Source organism: Sturnus vulgaris, chromosome 11 (assembly GCF_052056855.1).
Source record: "Sturnus vulgaris isolate bStuVul1 chromosome 11, bStuVul1.hap1, whole genome shotgun sequence".
NCBI classification, from domain to species: Eukaryota; Metazoa; Chordata; class Aves; order Passeriformes; family Sturnidae; genus Sturnus; species Sturnus vulgaris.
Window position 1 is genome coordinate 12,045,971 of NC_142253.1, and position 22,318 is coordinate 12,068,288.

At 46.9% G+C, this 22,318-nt stretch overlaps 1 protein-coding gene across 2 annotated transcripts in view; it reads right to left on the reverse strand.

The window, feature by feature from the left end:
• FLNB (filamin B) overlaps positions 1 to 13,153 on the reverse strand; it is an 88,580-nt gene extending 75,427 nt beyond the window's left edge. For both annotated transcript variants that reach the window (XM_088171466.1, XM_088171464.1), the window contains exons 1-2: positions 13,068 to 13,153; positions 10,149 to 10,224 (exon numbers count right to left, since the gene is read on the reverse strand). The gene's annotated coding sequence lies outside the window, so the exon portion shown is untranslated. The remainder of the gene's footprint in view (positions 1 to 10,148; positions 10,225 to 13,067) is intronic.
• Positions 13,154 to 22,318: the final 9,165 nt, after the last annotated feature.

The window sequence follows — 22,318 nt, forward strand, 5'->3', positions numbered from 1 at the left end:
TAAGTGACCATAAATGGCATTGCTGCGCAGTTGGCAGCATGGAGCCTGGCTCAGCATCACAGCCAGATCCTCCCAGCCTCCCGTGTCAAAGGTTTCCAAACACACTGCTCATTTTCTTCACCCGTTACCTATTTACTGGGTTCTGAAAGACAATAGAAGTGTTTCTTCTCAATTGATGAAGTAGTCATTATATCTCTCCTTTTGTTACCATGATCTCTACCAAGTGAAGCCAAACCCAGACAAGCCGTTCAAGTCAAAGCATGAATCAAATGAATTGCATCATATGGATTGCATTTTCCTTATTCAGCAGCTCTATGGAAGGCAAAGAAGTTCTGCATTATACAGATATTGGCTAGGACCTTTGATACAACTTGTTCTGAATTTTTCCATCTTTTGTTTCCTCCTCTCTTATCCAAGGAAGACAACAATATGAGAGCCTGCAGCAGCAGTTCAGTCCAAATCGGTCAGAGGGATGTCTTCAGGCATCTAGAGATTTCTCTAGAAATATGATGAAAAATATAACTTGTTCTAGAATTTGCACTGAAATTTACACTTGGAAAGAGTATTCCGGCAACAGTTGCTTCTAATAGCAGTTGTGTCTGGGGCAATTTTCATCTCTCTGTGTCTGGATGAACATGGTTTTTCTTCTACACAGAGCTCTTGCTGCATTATATATGTGTATATATATGTCTTGCTGCATTATATCTGTATCCAGAAGCTGAAACTGGTGCCAAAAGCAGCCATCCATCTGGCAAACACAGTGTTTTGCAAGAACTTGCAGTGCTGCTTTTGCCTTGGGTCCCAGGGAGACTCGCTGCTGGAATTTAAAGGTCTGGTTTTGACACAGGCTGTAAACAGCCCAAGAGCAAGGCTGCTTGTGCTTTTGTTATCCTGAAATCAGAGGACACAACTAAACTGAAATCCATCTAGCACATACTGGAAGAGCAAGGACAGGGCATTCCCTGGGAGTGTCTCATGCAGGAATTCACCTAATTCATTTGTCCAAAATACCCTTGTTGCTTGTTCCCATGGAAATGTTATGAAGTTCATATCTTTTTCTTGGTTCATCTATTTTTCTGACTGATAAACTGCTGCAGGGCGTTTAATTTTACTTTTGATTTATGAAGTTGATTTTAAATGAAAAAACACATACTCGCAGCCATGAATAAGCATCTCTCTTTCCAAAATCCAGACAAAGTTGTGTCAGTACCAGAGGACAATGCCTGGCAGTGCAAATGTCCCCACGGCAGTGCCTGCTGTCAGCCAGAACACCCCCCAGCACCAGGAATGCAGTGATGGCTGCGCTGTGGGTGTCCGAGCAAAACATAGCTTACCCAAATAAATGTGACTTGACATATCAAACATGAAGTTGAAAAATAATTTAAATAGCAGCTCATTTTTAAAATAACTCAGGATCTGATTTCATGACCTGGGAAGTCAGATCCTATACAAACCCACACAATGCTCCAGTGTGCAGCTAATCAGGGCTTCCTGCCCCTAGCAGATACCGCAGGCACGGGCCTCATTAGGCATTTTCTCTGCCTACTTCCAATCTTACTTACTGCTTGTGTTTGCACTCAGGGTAACCAGAGTTCTCTTCCTAATATGATACACCCGTTTTTCTCAGGGTCTGAATTTCTTTTCTTGTGCTTTTACTCTGTGAGTTGGAGTTTGAAGGAGCGACCGTGTAAAGTTGAAAGTAAGCACCTCACATCTGCCAGAGCCCACGGACTGCACAGAATTCCAAGTGTTTCCCAGTTACTCTTCAGGAGCTGTTGTAACCTGAGATACAGATGAATAGTTTTGTTTGACTTCAGAGGAGTAGCCAAGTTCCTCCTTGGGACGGCTGGATGTAACATAGGAAGGAACGCTTTCCAGAGGAACAGTGTATATTTTTTAAACAAACCAAAACTCTTCTGTGTGATATAAACAAAATTGTTGACCTATGTCCAGCCAAAGGGGGAGTTTTTTGGCTTTCCTGGCACACACTCCAGGATGCAGCAGTGAGGTGAGAATGCCAGTGTGCAGAGTGAGTGAAAACACAAGATCCCAGCAATTTCAGAGGAAAGGCATGACAGTGTGGTGCTCATTTCCACCGTCCCCACTGCAGTGTTCTCATGATGGCAAATAACCAACCCCAACAGCACTTTTAAGTGGATTTGCTTTCTGCAAAAGATTGAAGTCATGCTCCTTTCTCTTTTTTAAACATTCTCACAAAAATATTCCCAGACAAAAATCTTGCATAAAAGAAGCCTTAAGTCTCCTGACTCATTTGAAAGCTGCTTTATTAGCCCCTACATGGCTGATAAGCCTTGCCTGGTGCATAAGGACACAAGGGCTGTACATTGTTCTGCTGCTCAGCTCAGTGCTGGGATTGATCCAGCAGGGATTGATCCAGCCAAGCAATTAGAGAATTTAACTTCCTCCATAAATGCTTGTACGTGTGAGGCATGTGTTTGGGGGCATTCCTCTACTTGAAAGGAATCTAAGGTTTTAAACATGTTGCAGAAGCAGGGGGAATGGCAGAGGCCTCTGTGGACAGCATCACATTGATTTGGGTGAGAATTAGGAATAATAAAAGGCAGAAGAAAAGCACTTGGACCTGGCCAGCCTCAAGCCACCCTTCCCCCTGCATAGCTGTTAGTCAGTTCTGCTATTAGTGAGTATATTGCACTGTAACAATGTCCTGCAGCTGAGCTCTGCCCAGCAACAACCTAGAAGAGGAAAGGAGGGTGTGCGGGTGCAAGAAGAACCAGCAGGGGGAAAAAGGCAGGGTGTTGCCGGCGTCCCGGAACAAATGGAAGACACCACCCCGGGGTGGGCAGAAGGAAGGTGTCAGTTTGGAAAACCCTGAGATGTGTGTACCCTGCATGAACTAGGGGGCTAGGTGTCTGGGGACAACACAGCAAAGGTTTGTCCAAAGAAACTGGAGTTCCCAGATGGGAGAAAACAGGGCAGGAAGAAAGCTGAATAGATCACTCACCCCATGGCACAGTTAATGCCTTATCAATTCCTAGGATCTTCTCTGCCTGTATACTTTCCCTAAAAAAGGTGAGATTCCCATGGGGGGATCACTCTGCTCTGGCTCAACCTTTGGCTTATAGGGCAAAACCTGCAATTCCCAGTTTCCTGCTTTTCTCAAAATGATGATTCCTGGATTTTATGAAGCAGGCCCAAAATCACCAGCTCAAAATAAAAAACAACAAAAAAAGACTAAATGATATACTAATGGGAGATGATGGCATTAGAAAGGTGATACTGGTGGAGCTAGCTGGGTAGCTGGCACCTCCTGCTCCTTGTGTGCCTGGCAGTCCTGAAATGGGAGATAATATTGAGAAATGGCCCAGTCACAAGCTGTCTAACTGAAAAGGACCATAAAGTAAAAATAGACACTTTTCAATTAAGGAACTGTGCATTTCAAAGGGCAATTCAGCCACCGCAGCATCTGGCACTGCACTTCACATCAGCCATCTGGTATGGTGCTCCAAGCAAGGAACCTTGTATTTGTAAGTATTGTCACTTCCCTACAGGTTAAAACACCAACCAAGAGCCTGGTATGACACAAAGGGGAAGACCAGTGCCCTGGCAAGCCCAGTCCTACTAATCAGAGTGAGCAAGAGCCAAATGTAAAAGGGGAACAGGGTTGGGGCATGGTTTGAGAATCTTTTTTGAGGGTGGTTGCTGTACCTTAGTTCCAGTTGCCTCATTGCTGCAATAGTGGTTTTAGAGAAGGGGGAGGGAAGAGTGAGTTATAGATAGAGCAGCCCCAGGTAAATTGTTTTATCTTTACAGCCCTGGTGATAACATGGTTTGCAGCAGGATGGGGGTGATCCGATCCAGCTGGGGCCAGTTTTGCTATGTGGAAGCCCCTCAGGGGCCAGGCAGTGAGGATGTCACCAGTGCAGGGCTGCAGGAGCTCTGCAAAGCTCTGGGTTATCACCACCGCCCTCTCAGAGGCAATGAATGTTTGCACAGGCACAGCATGGTGGCCGCCCAGGTGCCTCTGGGGGCCCTTGTTTGCTTTTGACTTCTCTGAGGCTCAAGCCTGGGAAGGGAGATGGCAGCAGCTCCTTTAGGGAGTCCCCAGATTGCAATATGCCCTAGGAGGGCCAGGTGCACCCACAAGTCTCCTTCTCCTGCTCTCTTGCAGAGCAGTTGTGTTCTGGATATATATCCTCTTTGTTGAACTTTGTATGTGAAACTCTTCCTATGTTCTGCATGGACTTTAGTTCCTTTGGCACAGCCATCGCTGGCTGGCAAGCAGGTGATATGACTGTGTCTTAAAGCATGGGGCTGAGCCTGCCAGCACACCTGTGTTATCTCTGTCTCTCTGGGACCAGGAGGTGGGAAGACTCCGCAGTGAAAGACTGCGATCCTATGGGAAAAGCCCCAGTCTGGCTGTTAACACACTGGTGCTGCTGGTGCTCATCTGGCACAGGTACTGTGACACAGCCACAGCCCAGAGCCTGGGAGCTCCATACAGACGGATGAGCCATTCCCTGTCCTGTGACAGGCTGGTTCGGCCCCAAGGAGCCTTCCTCCTGCTCCTTCCCCAGCCTTGGCAGCAGTGCGCTGAGTTTTCTGCGGTTCTCACAGCAACTGCAAATTTTCCTTCTGCAAAGCAGAAATCTTCTCCCAGGTTCCTTGACAGCAGCAAAGTTCCAGTAGCGAAGTGGCAGGGGGTGATGAGGCAGTTGCAAACTGGTCGAGCAGAACGGGAGAACGGCTTCGTTGTCTGAGGTGGGGGCAGACCGGCTTCCCTTCCCGGCAGATCCAGCCGCTCTGACAGCTCCTAGGAGCACTGATGCAGTGGGCAGGGGGTGTGTGCGGGCACAGCCCGGCTCCATGCCCGCAGCTCCGTGCCCGCAGCTCCGTGCCCACCGCTCCGTGCCCCCCATGGCGAGCGGCCCCACAGAGCCCTTGGCACTGCTGCCCCCTGCCGGCCCGCCGAGCCCCGCTTGGCCCTCACGGCGGCCCCGCCGCTCCCCGCGCCGGACAAGCCCCAGCGAAACGCCTTATTGATTTAATTTGATAAAAATCCCCACAGGAAAAAAAAGACAAAACCAAAAGCAAAAACGCGGCGGTGAAATAATAGAGCCATAGAATCGCTTAGGCTGGAAAATCCCTCTAAGATACCAAGTCCAACCATTAACCAGGCACTGTCAAGCTACCCGTAACTTAAGTACCTCAGTGCCGCAACTGCATGGCTTTTAAACACCTCCAGGGATGGTGATTCCACCACTGCACTAGGCAGCCCATTCCAGTGCTTGACAGTGCCTTTAGTGAAGAAATTTTCCTTAATATCCAATCTAAACCTCCCCTGGTGCAACTTGAGGCTGCTTCCTCCTGTCCTGTTACTTGTTACACCTGGGAGAAGGTCCCCCCTAAGCCTCCTTTTCTCCAGCCTAAACACCCCCAGCCACTCCCAAGGAGCCTTGTGCCCCAGCCCCTTCCCCAGCTCTGTTTCCCTTCTCTGGACACACTGCAGCCCCTCAATGATTTTGTGTAGTGAGGGGCCCAAAACTGAGCCCAGGATTTGAGCTGTGGCCTCAACAGTGCCCAGTACAGGGGGACAATCCCTGCCCTGGTCCTGCTGGCCACACTATTGCTGATACAGCCAGCATGCCACTGGCCTTCTTGGCCACCTGGGCACACGCTGGCTCGTGTTCAGCTGCTGTAACCAGCACCCTTAGATCCTTTTCCAACAGGCAACTTTCCAGCTACTCTGCCCCCAAATAACCCAGAGCCTGCGCGGCCGATGGGCTCATCCGCACTCCCCAGGCCTTGAGAACCACGGTGGTGGGGTGGGAGCAGGGAAGGGGCTGTGCTGCCCCTGCTGCGGCCTGGGAGTATCTTCTCATGCTGCAGGAATGTGGTTATGTCATGGTGAGTCCCCCACACGCCCCGCTGCTGCCTCCCAGCCCGCTGCCGGCTGACAGCTCTGGGAAGCATCGTTACTGCTGAAATGGAGGCATAAATTTCTGCTGGCAGGGCTCCTGGCTGTGAAAACTTGTAAGCCCTAACAACCGCTCACTGCGACAGTGTTACTCCGACATTTCCCATGGTCCCAGTCCCATCCCTCAGAGCTGGGGGCAGGAAGAGGGGGAAAAGGTTTTAAAAACTTTTCATTTTCCTTATGTAGTTGAGCGTTACCGGGGGCGATATTTCTGCCTGTGCATGAATCCTTCCTGCTGAACTCATGGGGTATGACGCACCCACAGGAGGGGAGAGCATGCCCGAGACAAGAGCGGCTGAAGTACACTCCTGCTGAGCTGCTCTTTCTGAGGATTTCTATTTCTTTTTCCAGCCGAGGAGTTTTATTATTAAAGAAAGAACATGAGATTTTTATGAGTGATTTTACAAATTAGTTTCTCAAATTGTTTGCAGCAGCACAAGAAATGTTGCAGTCATTAAAGTTCATAGAAAGTATCAAATGCTCCATCACCACAAAGTTTCCTTGTGCGAGAGAAACAAAGCGAAGTCGCCCCTGGCATGTTTAGACGTCTGACTCAGAAATGCTGTTCATCACCTCTCCACCATAGCATACAGCAACTCATCCTGCCCTTGTGCACATTGCTAGAACGAGCCCGGAGCTGAACCAGCACAAACCCAGCTACAAACATGATTTTAAAAACAAACAACTAATTATTTCCATTCACCTCATTTAATTTGGGCTCATGCATAAATGTTTTTCATCCAATAGTCCAAAATATGTCATGTATTAGGAGCTAAAGAGTCCAACCCAATGAATGAGTCATCACCCAGTGGATGAAATCCCATATCTTCATGGCTGCTCATAAATAAGAAAAGTTCAACTTTATAGTAAGTCATAAGTAAACAATGAACTATATGAAAATCAGGCTCAGCTGTGTTATAACTGCATGGGCACAGTGCCCACACAGAAATGAAAAGCGAATGTGATACCATCACTGTTTGGCTTTGGAGACTGAATTTGGGACTGAGACTATGAGAGAGGTTTTGATCGTGTAGCAGGGCAGTCGGACATCCAGGCCTTTGAGGCCACTGGAGATGCCTGTTTGCAATAAATAACACATTACCCTGGCCATTAGCACTTCTGAACCTCAGAATTTTCTGAAATTATGGTGTGGTATCTTCTTGCAACAGCCCAAAATTTCCAGGCAGTGCTTTCATGTTCTTGCAACCTGCTCCTTCATCAGTGCTCTCTCCTAGAGGGAAAAGAAGGGCAGCAAAAATCTGTTTCTTCACCCTGAGATGAGCATCAGTACATCCTGTGCATCCTTAATAACCATACCCTGAGTGCTGGGCTGGAGTCACAGAGCTGGCTGGAGTTTTTGATTTAATAACTATTTGAACCAGTGTTGTGAAAGAAGGCAGGAAATAGCCGAAAGTATTGGTCAACCTCTATCTTGTTATAAAATTAAGAGCATATAAAACACAGTACTGAAATAACTGGAAGCCTGACCACACTGTAGACAGCCCAGCAGAAGGGCCAGGCAAGAGAAGGTGTGTTGATGGCACTGAGAAAGACTCTGGCGCATGGTTATGAAGGGATCCTTCTGAAGAAGGGGCAGCAGAAGCCACCTCCAAGTTTGAGCTCCATTGCCACCTCAGAGCCTCGGCCACAAGCTCATGGGGCTGCAGCCAATTTTGCAGGGGCATTTACTCCAATAAAAAACATCTTTCTTCTCCTGAGAAAGAGAAGCGTTTTGCTATCTTGTCAAAGACTCTGGAAAATGTCTTTTACTTTCCTATTTGTATTCAGGTTAATGGTGCCAATGGGATACAAAGAAGACCACAGGAAGCAAATCCTTGAATTTTAGAGGAAATCCAGGATGTAGTTGGATGTGCTAGAAGGACAATCAAAAAGGCTGACAATCTCAAAGGATATTCTCTTTATATTATACTGACATTGTGCAGGTAACCATTAATGGCAGAGCTGCTATTGTCTGAAGAAAGTGCTCCGGGGATAGGTTCCTGACAGAGGAGTCAGCTTTGAAGTCTTCCAGGTCTGCATGGGCTTTTTGGCACACTCTGAAATAGAGATGTGCAGCTGCTCCCTCACCATAGCCTTCTCCTCTCAAATACAGTAGAGCAGCTCAGGCTGCCTTTTGGCTGGCAGTGAGGCCAAGACAGTAGCTGTCTGGCTACAGGAAGGGAAGAGACCAAAGCAGCTTTTCCCTGGGTGAGCAAAACTCCAGCCTCTGCCAAAGTACACAAGGACACAGGGCGCCTTGTGGCTGTCCCTGCAGAACAGGGGCTGGGGCAGATGGGGATATCCGTTCATCAGTGATGTGTCCAGACACGGGGGAGGGTTTGAAATGTGTCACAAGAATGGAAGCCCAGAAAAGGCCCAAGCCTGGCCACAGGCACTAGGTCCATCCCAAGGGATGCAGGGTCTCATGCTGGAGAATGGGGCCGGGCTCCCTTCCTCTTTCCTGCCCCGACATGACTGCATTTCTCTAAAAGGCTGAGAACAGTTGTGCCCTCTCAGGAATTCACAGATGATTTACAAGTCCTCTCAGGAGACCTCCAAAGAGCTCCTCTGGCTCCTTGCCTTCCTGATGGTTCTTGACCCAAGTGGCTCCGGCAGTCAGAGCAGGCTGGACAGTACCACAGTCTCAGCTCGGGTTTTTCCCAAAAAAGATGCTCTGATTGGGGAAGTTGTTTCATTCTCTCAACCCTTGGTACAGTTGTAACAGGGCAAATACGGATTATATCCAACGTGAGATGTGACTGCACAAGCCCAGATCACTACTTGCTGTCCAAGCAGAGAACCTCTGTATACATTCTCATTTTAAATTGGAAAATTATTGTACTTTAATAAAGTTCTGTAAATGGATGAATAATTTCCACAAGGAAAGAATGTTAAACTTGTATTGGCACAACCTTACTTCTAATCAAGTGATCTTCATAATTCTCCAAAACAAGCGAAACTTCATATTTTCCATACATAACCATCTTTGTCACCCAAAGTACTTTGTATTCAATACAAATACCAGCTTTCATTAAAGAAAAAAATCCTTTTGGTGCGCAGTTTTTCTGGCATTGCATATCTCTGGTTCACTCACTCAACATGTTTAGAATTAAATCACAAAACCTTAACTCACCCTCTAATGATCTGTTTGTTTCCAGATTCATATTCCCACAATATGTTTGCTGACAGCAGTTGGGCTCTTTGACAAAAGTCAAGAAATTTTTCCCAGCAATGTATATTTGCTTCGTTCTGGCGAATTACAGGAGAAGGGTGCAGGCTGTACAAGCTGTCACCAGTAACGTGACTGTAAGACCAAGTGTAATTTATTTAGTACAAGCTAAATGTTTATACTAAGTGTTCTTTGTTCCGAACATTATCACTTCAACATTGAGCTTTTTATGAAGAGAGTTGTGAGAAAGGTTGAGCCCTGTTGTGAAAGGATTTTTAAATTTAGCATCACTATGACTTGGAGCCAAAACCCTGATGCATACAGTTCTCAGGAGAATGATGGCAAAAAGCTGCTCCCCTTGGTTTCAGAGGCTTCTAAACTGTTCTTTTTGACTTTGTATTATGTGTAAGAACTGAATAAAAGCAAACCAGTTCTTGAAAAGATATGTTGTTTCAAAAAGAATCCAAAATCTTACACTCTAAATAATGTTCAATGTGGCACTTTGATATTACTGCACCTTATCCCTTTCTCCCCCTCTTAAAATAATCCCTTCAAATTCACATCGATTTCACAAAGCACTTTGACCTCAACAGAAACAAAACACGCTGGGATGAAATCTGGTCCTACCGATATTCCTCAGCCTTTCTCATCTACCCACTGACGGATGGGGTCTGGAAGGTGTCCCCACCTTGGTGTCCACACACAGCTGCACTTCAAGCAACAACGACAAGCAGCCCTTCTTTAATAAAGCAGTGACACCAGTTTATTAAACTGGTGATAAAGTGAAACTAAGTCTTTAATACCTGGAGAGCCCAGGATATCTTTCAAAAGTCAAGTGCAAGTTACTCTGTCAGAAGAGTATTGGAGGAGTATTGGAGTATTGCTCTGTCAGAAGCATGAATAATCTCATTCCATATAAACACACTTGAAAACTGAATCCCAGTATGATATTTGCTACTCAGAAAAGACAACAAGAAAAAGGAGAGCAGCAGGAGGGTGATGACTATGGCACAGGAAACCCACCTTGTGGTGAAGGGCTTTGAGATCCTGCTCTGCTGCTGAGAAGGTCAAGGCCAGACGTGGTGAAGAGCTGCACCACCTGCATGGAGAGAGCAATGTCAGAGGCCAGGGGTTTCCACTTCCCAGGGGAAAAGTGACTCATGGCAGAAAACTGCAGCTAAGCAGCACACAGTAGGGAAATATATGTTCAAACAGGAATAACTTCGCCTCGTGAATAGCTAACCGGACCCTTAACTATCTCTTACAGTACATCCTCCACCTCTCATATGGAAGGAAGAATCAATGTCAGATTTTTCTCTAAAATGTAATTTGAATAGGAACAGTTGAAGGCAGTTGTCCCACCTTACATACTGTATTTCATCCTCGTTCCTGTTTTCTTGGGAGCATTCATCCTATGAATAGTGATGCCAAGTTTTACTCCTAGAAAGCATTAACATCTTAATATTACTTCCATTTTTACAGCAGCTCGAATTATCTTTGTTCATTGAAAAATATTTTAGACACAACAAATAGAATACCTCTGGGTTTATCTGAAGAAAGGAAATCCTTTCTGCAGACACCCCTCTGGTCCCTGCTGAGTTGCCAACTCCAAAGCCTGCAGAATGCCCAGCAGCATGTAAGGGTGTTTCTCTGGGGTGTGAACCCTCCTACAGATAACAGCTTTATGGCACAGGCATTGTTCTTTACCAGTGCCCTGTTTTCACAGGTATCTAATGAATAGGCTTTCAACTGCAAAAACACAGGCTGAGATCAAGAAGGCAAATGACCTTTGTGCTTGTGATTGTATGTTCACATAGTTACGCTTATTTTCCTCATTACCATATAGGAATCCCTTTTTTGTTAATGCACTTTATTTAATTCTAATCGTGTATTTGTTGTATTTAAAAGTCTAGAGGAAAACAGAAAAAAAGTCCCATTGTTCTCCCACATGTTTGTTTTCACTACAACTACTAAGAGGAAAAGCCCTTTACAAAAACAGGATACAGCAGACTTCTCTACTCTGTGCACCCCCCGCACAGTCGCACACTCTGGGCATGGCTGCAGTGGTAATAGAGAGTCCATAGAAAGTCATCAGTGATTGAAAAACTTCAATGGCAGTTTTATTATCTACTTGAATGAGAGTAGTATCAAGTCCCTGCTGAATAGACCTCCCCAGCCTGGGCAGGTTGTGCTCCCCTGGGACAAATTACCACCTGCCTTAGGACATTTTCTCTGTGACATCAATTATAGAGAGGGGGCAGACAGGGATGTCCTGCACCATTGTGGAAGGGCGTTAAATCAATGACAAAAGCCAAAGCACCCAGCATCCCTTCCCAGAAGTCCTAAGAGACAAATCACCAGGGAACCATGTGATGTCACCTACATCAGGTGCTGCCTGGCCCCAAGCGATGCTCCAGATCCCCCATGGATCTTACTTTGCAGCCACAGGCTGTCTCTGGGGTGCCCTCAGGAGTGGGGCTCTCCGCTGCATTTCTACTAATGACTTTTCAAAGCTCCTTTCTTAATGTATCCCATGGCCTCCTTTCCCCCCTCTAGGATTATTGCTTCTCCTGACGGATTTTTAATCTGGCCAGTCAGCAGAGGGGTTCCTGGCTGTGCCAGCAACCCTCTGGAAAGACTGGAGCTGAGGCAGGGGAACTCGTAAGCTGCACTCATTGCAAAGCACATTCCTGTGGGTTGTTGTTAAGAAGATAATAAAAATTGCTGCTTTCTTTCTCCCCACACGTTAGCATTTGGAAGAGTTCATACTTCCAAAGAGTAACACTGACTTGTTCTTCGTGATACGGAAGAATAAATCAAATGCAATTACCAGAAGACCTGCATCGAGAGCCTCATCTCTGGCCAGAAAGTACCTTGGGGGAATCAAGTTCTAGTGACTGGGAGGCCAGTAAAGAGCAATTTGAGCTTTTCTGACTGAAATGTGGTGATTGCACTTCCATTCGCCTGGGCAGAAACTACCACTTAGCAGCCTGGCAACCTCCTTCAAACATCATCCCAAGAGGATTTCAGTTTAAAAAAGAGACTCAAATTTTAGGGAAATATGTCTTCTGATTTCTTTCTAAGGAAAAATGTAAAATGCCATAAGAGTTGAGAATATTCTTGCAGTGAAGGAAACAGAATATTACTTTGGTTTTAGTTTTACAGGATTGTGGTTCTACTTGTTTTTCTTTTAACTGTGTTAAGTAAGTCTTTTTCTTCACCAGAAATTATTATGATTTTTGATTTAGCCATGCTTTCTGAATAAGATAATTCTATTATGTAAAATGATTACATTACAATGTAAATTATATGGAAATGTTTATGCATCCTTAGGTAAAACAATACCACTTTATTACTGCAAAATAAACTTTCAGATTACTGACACTTTATCTTTGAACCACAGAGTCTGCTATGGCTCCATAAACTGAAGAGCCAGAGAGACAACTTAGCACAACGGGCTATGCCTGATACTACTCAGACCACATTGATTTCAGTTCAAGGGAAAAAAAAACAAACAATTTCCACTTATATAAAAATCTTTCATTGTTTAAATCCTGTAAACTGACATCAGCTGCTTTTTGCATTTATTGGTAAATCTCTGACCATCAGCAGAGGACAGGATTGAATAATGCAGCTGTCATTCCTTTCTCATCAGGGAGAAATAAACCCACAGTGTCCTCCCTCGCTGCATGCAGGGAGTTCAGCTACAAAACTACGCTTTTCCCGAACTCTCGGTATCTGCCGACTCGGTGTCCCAAAAGGCAAGAAATCACAATTCCCCAGGCAGTGTCGGGACAAGCTCCCTTTGAACAATTCCTGTTCTGCAAGCAGCACGGGCACAGCTGTCCGGGCACTCCGGCCCGGACCCTCACTCCCTGCCGTGCCCTGCAGCCCCATGGCCGGGGTCCCGCCCTGCCCAGCCCCGCCGCCCCTCGCACCTACCGCCCGCTGCTCCTCCGGCCGCGCCGCCGATGGGTGCGTGGATGGATGGATGGATGGATGGAACTGCGGGCTGCTGCTGTCCCAGCAGCGGGAGGTCACCAGGCTTCGGCTCTGATCTTCAGTTCGCTTTCCATCTGAAAAGTTTAACTCCTTCACGCCCTGAAAGGCACAATATCGGCGAACACTGCGGCACTGAGCTCATCCCTCGCCAGGGACTCTGGGCACACCCTTGTTCCAGGCTGATGAGAACAAGGACGCACCTGAGAGAAACCAGGATATGGGGGTCGGCAGGGGCAGTTTTGCTCTGAGACTTGGGGGTGATGCAAAGAAGTCCTCGATGAGATATTTCTCTTAACAATGTACACGCCTAAGCCCTGTCCTGACGTCTCCTGGATTCCCACACATTCCTGTGGCTGCCAAATCCCTGCCGGGGATCCCAGGGGCTTACACTTTGGAAGGGAAGGGGAAAACCTTTGACAGCACTTTTTGCTCTGTCTCACCAAGCCCCTGGGAAATTGAAGGGGTGGAAATTGCTTCTGGCAGAGGAGATACCGAGATCTGAAAGGGCACACTGGGAAGGGGCCCCAAAAATTCCCAGCCCCTTCCCTGCTGCCAGGAAACCCCAGCCAGCCATAGCCTGGCCATGCCCATTGCTGGGCACTCATGTCTCTCCTTGCTTTGATCAGAGAGGGCTTCCTGGTGATGGGGTTTTGTGGCCCAGCTCCGGATGCCTGTGCAAGAGCATGGGTAAGAAGTTGCCTTTGCTTTGCCCTTGCAGCCCACTGAGTTTCCAGCTCTCTGCACACCAGCCTTAGACCCTGTACGTGGTCCTATCAAAACGTATAGGACACAGCAGTGGCAGCCATCAGGAACTCCAATTGCTGTTTTTCCCAGCAAGATGTTTAAAATGGTTTCGTGATGATGTCAACCCTGATCTCCATGTTCCTCTTGCACTCCTCTGCTGTGTGACTGTTGAGCAATGGAAACGCTTTCTGGGTTTCAAGGCACTGAGTCCCATCCCCCATGCCTGGCTGTGGGCTCACTCTCACCCTCGGCCACCTCACTATTCTCTGCAGCCTGTTCAGATATGGCACATGGGAAGTTATAGGCTCCTGTCCCCACCCCAGAAACTAAGCTAGATCTGGCCTCTTCAAACACCATTTGCCAGACATAAAATCATGGCTCAGTACAAAAGCCTACTCTTGCTGCCACACACAGGCTGCCCTCTTGCCCAGCTGTGGTGGCAGACACAGGAAAGGGACAGGTGTGAACTTACCATCCTCCTCCAAAGCAGGATGTGCCAGGCGGGCAGGCTAAGGGATGTCACAGGAGAGGCCACACATGGCAGGGTCAGGAGCATTTCATGGGGCCAGCAGGAATGGAGCAGGTCCAAGCTGAGTTGGAGGTTTTCTACCCGGGGTGTTGCAGTGCCCTGTGAGCACTGTGCTCACTGGCCCAGGTGCACTGGCACTTGCCATGCTGAGCCTAACTGCTGCCCACCCCTGCTCAGCCTCAGCGTCCTTTGCAGTGCACCAGCCCACGCACCCACAGGAACCCATAAGGGTTCTAGCCACTGGGGACAAAGTGCTCACAGCAAACAACCAACACAAGGCTCCTGTAACCCACGGCTCTGCTGCCAGCACGTCCCACCCTGCACCCTGTGGCTGGGCTTCACTTGTGAGCTGCCCAGCCACAGGCTTTGCTGAGATTCTTAAGTCAATCCAGTGCATTTTAGCCCAATATAAATAACATGACCCTCAGCCAGTCCCTCCAGAAAGGGTGCACCTGGCAGAGTCTCTTCCTATCTCAAAGGTGATTCCCAAAGGACCATCGGCACATGCCACGGGCAGACCCCTTCAGCTCCCAGGCATTGTGAGTTATGCAAAAGGTGACTTTTGTCCCCAGTAACAGGAGCCTGAATGAGGGAGAGAGAGGGAAGAGGTGCCCCCTTGCCCTTTTTCTGCAGAGCAGGAGGCTGTGACTGCAGTGCTGTAATTCCAGGTGACACGGGGCATCTCTGAGGCTGCACCATTGATGGGGCACGAGATGGTGGCTGACACACAATCCCTGTGCAGACACCCTTAAGGGGCTGCAGCAGCTTTCCATTCATTCCTGAGATCAGCACAAACCAACATTTAAGATAACTTTCCAAACCTTGCTCTGGAGAGAGGACGGCTTTGGGGCTTTTGATTTCAGGTATAAAAAATGTAATTACGGATAATGATGCCTCTTCCTGTAACCTAAGCAAAAAACCTTTCTGTGTTTCATGGCTGGTCCCTGTGCCCTAAAGTAAAAGAGGGTTTCTGCTTTCATTACAAAACATATTTGTATTTCAACCTGTAAGGCCTTCTCATCTGGGAGCTCTCTAGTGGCCAGCAGTCTCTCCTGCATCTGGTGTTACTTAGCCAGCACTTTTTTTTCTGTGTTGCCTGGGGGCCAAAAGTACTCCCCAAAAGGAAAAATATGGGTTAAAATTGTTTAGAGAACAAAACCCTGGTAGAACGTTTTATTGGAGTCCGGGGAAATTACTTTTAAAATACATACACATAATATTAGCAGCAATAATAGAGTTTTTAAAAGTTCACTGTAAAAGTAATGATGTTTCAGATGGGAGCCAGCATTTCAAACCCATCTGTATGGAGATGACATCAGACACACAGCTTATATTTCCACTTTTGGTGGTGTGAAAGAAAATATGCTGCTACACGTACTTACCTTGAGCTGGTGTGTTTGCTTTACTTGGACAGTTTGGTTGGGCTTAACTGCTTGAACTCAGAAAGCTTCACTTTCAAAGAAAGCAAAAACTGATTTTTTTTTTCCCATTTACAGACTTCTCAACTTGTAGCAAAACCACCCCTTCAATCCTCACCGGGTTCTGCCACTATGACACTTAAATCCACTATTCTACTCAAATTATTATAAGGTGACAAATTAATCTAGGACGTGGTGAATGCCAGACCTGTCGCAGCAGACGTCTCACAGTGTTACATTGCAGATGTTTAGGCTCACCTGGTTGACATCAACCTTCCATCTCCCCCGGCAGTTCGGGGAGGGGTGGCAGTGCCCGGGTGGGCACCGTGCTGGTGACCCTGCCCCCCCCTGGGGAAAGGCAGCTCCAGCCCTCCAGCAGTGCCAGGTAAGCAGCTGCATTAAATGCTGGCAATTTCCCAGCTGAAAACACAGAGGGTGGGTTATTGCAGGTGCATCTCTTGTGAGCAGGAGCCAGGTCTCATTTCTCACCTGCCCGTGAGCCCAGTGTGCTGTGGGCAGCTGTGGGGACAGTTCAAGGAGGTGCAGTCCCCACTGCTTTGGACCCTGCCTAGGATGCACTGGGCCCAAGCACATCATACATTGCTTTTAATTAAGGATACTTGCCACTGATGGCATTTTGTGCCAGGAATGGGAACTCCTGAAGACTGTTCCCATCTGCAGAAAGATGCCCTCACCTGCAGTACAGAGACAGGCAGTGAGGAGGGGATCTGCTAGCGTGCACACTCTAAAGCCACTATGAGATTTCCACATCATCTTAGAAAAAGGGTAAAAAAATCTAAGTGATAAGAACAGAACAATGAAATCTGAGTAAACAGCACAAATGGATGTTTCCTAATTCCTTAAGCTCCCTCCTATGTTTATAAATGAGAGAAACATCCAGAGGTTTCTAGTATCAGATCTCATTTCTTTTTTAATCAGAAATGCCTTGAATACTTCTCAGTTTCTGTTTTCAGATGTTGCCTTCTCACAGAAATGACCACCGAAAGCATTCATCTATTTTTATTAAAAATACATAGTTTCATTTAAAAATTACATTGGTATTTCATTCTTATTCCAATCCTATGCTTTTCTCTTTTTTTTTGACAGGGGTACAAGCATTTCTCTAAACTTAAAGAAACCCTTATCAGAGGGGGGTGGAGATATGAAATATTTTTAAGACGTAGTTTTCTTTGATTTCCAAAGAACTTGATTCCAGTGGTAGAAAGCTGCAGAAAATAATCCCAGTGAGAGGAATAATCAAGAGCCAGGTTTTTCCTAAGGCTCCAAGATCCTTTCAAGTTGGTCTGAAAACCTCATTGTTAATCAAAATAATTGCATGAGAACCAATCAGGAAATCCCGAAACATTCAGAATGAAACCTTGTCATTACAAATTCACCATCATGGCTAAAAAACAGATTATCTCTGTCAAAAGCTGTGGGAAAGTTTGCTTTGTAGCAGTAGGGGCAGAAGTAAATATTTGCCCAATCTGTTTTGTTTATCCTAAAAACATATATACATGTACAGAGTTTCAATTAAACACTATTTTCTTTTTCCCCATGTGTACATCATTTCAACTGCCCATGTGAGGAGCTTTTAAAGCATCTCTCCCAGGAGGCAGGGAGATGGCTCCATGCCAGAGCCTTACTCAGACCATTACACCATGGCAGGGCAGGTCGGATTGCTTTGAATTTTAAGCCTCATTTCTTTGGTCTCACCTCTGAGCCCACTTAAACATAGCTGGCCCCTTGCTGTAATTTAAAGCAATCTAAAGCAGATGCACAAAGTGCCACTGAGAACATCTCCACAGATGTGTTGGTTTTGCTGGTAAATGCCACAATGTCCCAAGGCTGGAGACGGTGGGGAGCAGGTGCAGCAGGAAGGGATTCAGGTGTGGGTGGGGTCTGTTTCACCAACATGCAGGTTCCCCAAGTCACTGGATTTAAATCACTTCAGAAATTGCATGTTTTCTTGAGGAAGAGTGGTGCTGGCTTGTCTGAGCTGGTGGAGGAGCTTGAGGGGACACTGGGACAGAACAAGAATTCAAAACTGCTGTTTTACTGCCCTGTGGGGGTCATGAGCCCTTCTTGCACCTACCCCAGAACCCTCCATGCTGACACCACTTTTGCAGGGACATGGTCAGAGATACAGATGCGAAAGGTCCCTGGCCTGGGCTGTCCTTTGCAACAGCTGTTTGCAAAATTAGTTTCAAAACACTTTGTTTTGAAAATGAGGTCCACACTTAGAAAAATACCATTTAAAAATGCAGTAGTACAAAAAAAAGAAAAGGCAAAGAATAAAAGGGAAAAAATTCCAGCCAGTTGTTGAACCCTCTGAATCCTTTACCCTCTGGCAATAGTGTTCAAATAGGTGAACAGGGAAGAAAAACAAAGGCTGGAGAAAAAACAAATGGTCACCACATTTAAAAACACCTGCTGGAAGTGACTGCAGCAAAAAATCGTTCAGAACATTTTGGAAAATACCTGAATGATGCCCATAATCCACCTCTGCTGCTGTGGGGGCTGGAAACCTCCAGGCACTGCACCCTGGGACCCCACCGGAGCATCCACTGGCATGCTGATCCCACTGGCATCACATGAAAGTGCAACATTCCTTTGCAAGGTATTAAGATAATTTCAAAGTCTCTTCTTGCATGAAACAACTCAGAGCAAAACAAAAGTACAGCTTATTTTGTCCAGATTTAGCAAGTCTTAGATCTTTATCATCTCAGGGGATCAGGGTCCTGGTGCTTCTCCCACCCAAGTCATTGGGAATGCTGCCACAGGCTCCAGACAGCAACCAGACCTTATACTGCAGGCTGCCCTGCTGAGCTGACACCTCTTCATTTCCCAGCACCTATGGCAGCAATAGATTTACCAGAGCTGGAGCAGAGATTTACCAGATTCACCAGAGTCTCCAGCAGAGCAGTGGGACAGACACCAGCCCCCTGTGCCTGCACAGGTCGGCGATGATGCTCAGTCACGACAGCTGCAGGTCCCTCCAAGCTCAACCCCCAGACCTGCTGCTAAACAACCTGTGCAGGATCCCTGTGCTGCAGGATGAGCTGGAGGGGTACCTGGATGCCCTCAGCCCTCCAGGCTTGAACCTGTGCTTGGGGCGTGGGTCAGCAGTGCAGGTGAGAGATGTGTCCTAGGAATGAAAAATCTGGTATTTTGGCCCTGCTCTCCAGCTCTCCCTCCAGGTCCTTGCAGTGCAGTGAGGGACTGCCTAACTCCAGAGTGCTGTAGCCAGATTTGCACAGAAGTTTACACATAAACACCACCACTTCCATGTGAGGAAGACAACTGGTTCGACACAATGCTCTATTTCAGAGTAAGAACTGGTTGCAGCTACAGGCTGGTCCCCTGCAAGGCTGGATTTAATTTTCAAGCCATTTCTGTCAGATGTAGCAACAAACCTTTGTAACATCATGGAAACAGACACATCCTGTGTGCATCCCCTAGCAGGAGCATAATTTCTGGTGTCCTGAGGCCGTCCTGTGCAGCACCAGGAGCTGGACTCAATGAGTCCCTTCCAAGTCATGATGTTCTATAATCCTATGACCAAGAGCACTTCCAGCCACCCATCCTTCCGTGCTGCAGCACCTCACTGCCATCACAGGTCACCGCTGGTGACCCATTCAAGCCGAGTGACAGCTCTGATGGCCTCCACATACACAGACATGGGACTACTCCAGGTGAACGGGCAGAGCAGGCACTGCTGCCAACCAGGCACCTTTGTCATCCCCACCGTTGGAAAAAATGGAGAAACCCAAAGGAAGACAAGGACACCTTAAAAGAGGAACAGAAAACAATGGGGAGCTATGCTGGGAGGGAAAGAGGCCAAGGAGCAGGATTATAGATGAATAACATGTGCAGCGTAATTAATCTAGATTAGTTTTTATTTTATAGCATTAACAGCCCGCAGTCGCAGCATGCGGAGATCTGGTCCCGCGAGTTCCCAGCCTTGGCAGGGCTGGGCCGGATCGCTGGGAGAGCTCCCGGCAGAGCATCAGTGCGCAGGAAGCGCTGCCGGTGACTCACCGGCTGCATGCTTGCTTGGAGACTAATGAACTAATTCCGGCACTCCGGCCCTTTCCACGGCCCCCTTCCATTAATCTTCGGGTTAAAAAGGCGCAGCAGTCGCTCAAGAGGGAAATTCCCACAGAGCAGAAGGATTTGTGCCGGGAGCCCCCAGTGCTGACCTCCTGGGCAGAGCCAAAATCCGACTCCTCCGTCCCGCCCGGGCTCAGCAGCCGCTGGGATTTTCGGCTCTTCCTCCCTGCCTGTCCCGGGAGAGGAGGCTGCACTGCTCGGGACGCGGCTCCTCGGGGATCTCGTCCTGCTTCCGGGCAGCTCACAACCACCTCTTTGTTCCCATACAAGGTTCCCCTCGGCATTTTTTGGCAGATTCCAATTTCTGCCACAGCAAGTTGCCCATCTGAAGCGCTTACAGACATCCTCACCTCCCCCCCACAACTCAAACTCCGGAGAGTTTGGATTTTGCTTTCCCTAGATTACAAATTGCTACATGCTGTCCCACCACCAACAGCACTACTCCTAAAGGGCCCACGTGCCAGTTGTGCCTGGAGATGTATTAGAGCTTTCCCAGCTTCAAAAAAGTGAAGCACAGTTAAAAATTGTTTCTTTAAAACTCTTGAGACAGAACAGCAGCAAATGCCACAAACAGCAGGAGAGCAGGGGATGGTGGAGACAGGCTGTCTTGAAAAGCATGTGCGACAGAATTTGATCTGTGCTCCCCTTTTCATCCAGGACAGTCTGTATTTAACATTGTATCATCATGTGGAAAACACCTAAATAATTCCAGGGAGGGCAGAGATCTGCAACCACAGTCTTGGGGAATAGGACAACCAGTGCAATTGGGGACTGGGGGTCCAGTTACCACACAGCTACTTTACTCCATCCTTTGTCTTTATTTTATATTTGTTTTTCTTCAATATAATAGAATACAACTTATTTTACATAATGTATACAAACTATATCACAGTGCTTTACAGAGCAAAGCATGAATTACATGGTGAAAACTGGGAGAAAAACGATAAGGTCCTCTGCTTTGGCAAGCCCCTTCTTTTCTCCCTATTCCAAGAGACCTCCCAGGACACCCTCAATCTAGTGGGAATCTCCCACCTGACTAATTACTGGCCCCAAGGAGAATCTGGCTCATCACCACTGTGCTCTCCTCTCTCCAGAGCACTGGCAGGGCTGGCATCCTAAAGAGTTGTCACACTTAACCCCCTTGTTCTTATCTCCTTTTTCTCACAAGACAAGCAGCAGCTCTTTCTTTTGAGCAACATAATTACTCTCAAAGTAATTACTGGAAATTGAGGGAAACCCCCCATCATTCTTTTTTCCCAGGATGAGCTATTTCTTCCAGAACACATGGATGGCCCCAGATAAACCACTGGGTTTTGGCAATGTTGTTTGCTGCATTTATGAAAGTAGTAAATCCACCACAGCTCCACAGTACCAGAGCCAGGGTGGGAGGCAGACCTGGCTCCTCCCGTAGTCTCTTTGTAGCTGCTTTATGAACACAGCAAGGACAAAGCACTCACAACCATCATTCATCGTGTTACAGGATACTGTAAATTACATTGGATTGATGGCTGCCAGGTCTCTGAGACCTAGGAATGAGAGTACTCACAAGGGGAAATGGGAAGTTTTGGAAGTTGGGAGAGAGTGGGACTGTGGACAACAGGAGCTGAGGGTCACACACACAACAGAGAAACGGCAAGGGCAGACAGAGGGAGACTGACCTTAATGCCAGTGAAAAGTTCAGATGGATCCCCAAAGTGCTCCCTGTAGGAATCCTGAACACAACACACACTTCTGTGAATACACACACACGTAGCAACAAAAGGAAGGTACTGGCCATGGCTTCCCTCAGGCCCCGAGCTACTGCAGAACATCACTTTGTGAATCAGGGCACTGTTTTAACACATACTTTTAATGAGTAATAAGAATAATAAACCACCCGTTTTCCATTCTCTAACCTAATGGAATAAATGTAGAAATTCCCAGCATTTGTACAACAATGTCATGTCCAGAATGATCAGGATCCCTTTCTGCAACAGTAAAATGGAACACACCCATGGCAGAGCTGATGACAATGGGCAGAAAAAGAGCAAAGGCAGACACGTAGGAGTAAGTTTTCCTACAACACTTAAAATAGAAACATAGGTCAAATATACATTTGATGAGTAGGAAAAAATGAGCAAGAAACCAAAATTTTCCTAACTTCAGAGTCCACTTCCTCTCCTAATCCCTTTAATTCCAGATCCACATCAATGAATCAGAATGTGACCTAAAAGCTTTGCAGCAGGAGAATTAGCCAAATGCTTGAATTAAATATTGCTTATAAAAATCTATTTCCTTTTCTTAACAGCAAATTTTCCAACTGGGAAAAGAGTTTGAGGCCCACGTGCTTTCCAAATTTGGAGAATTAGACACCTCTCTCTTAAATCCCATCCCTCATAATCTGGAAA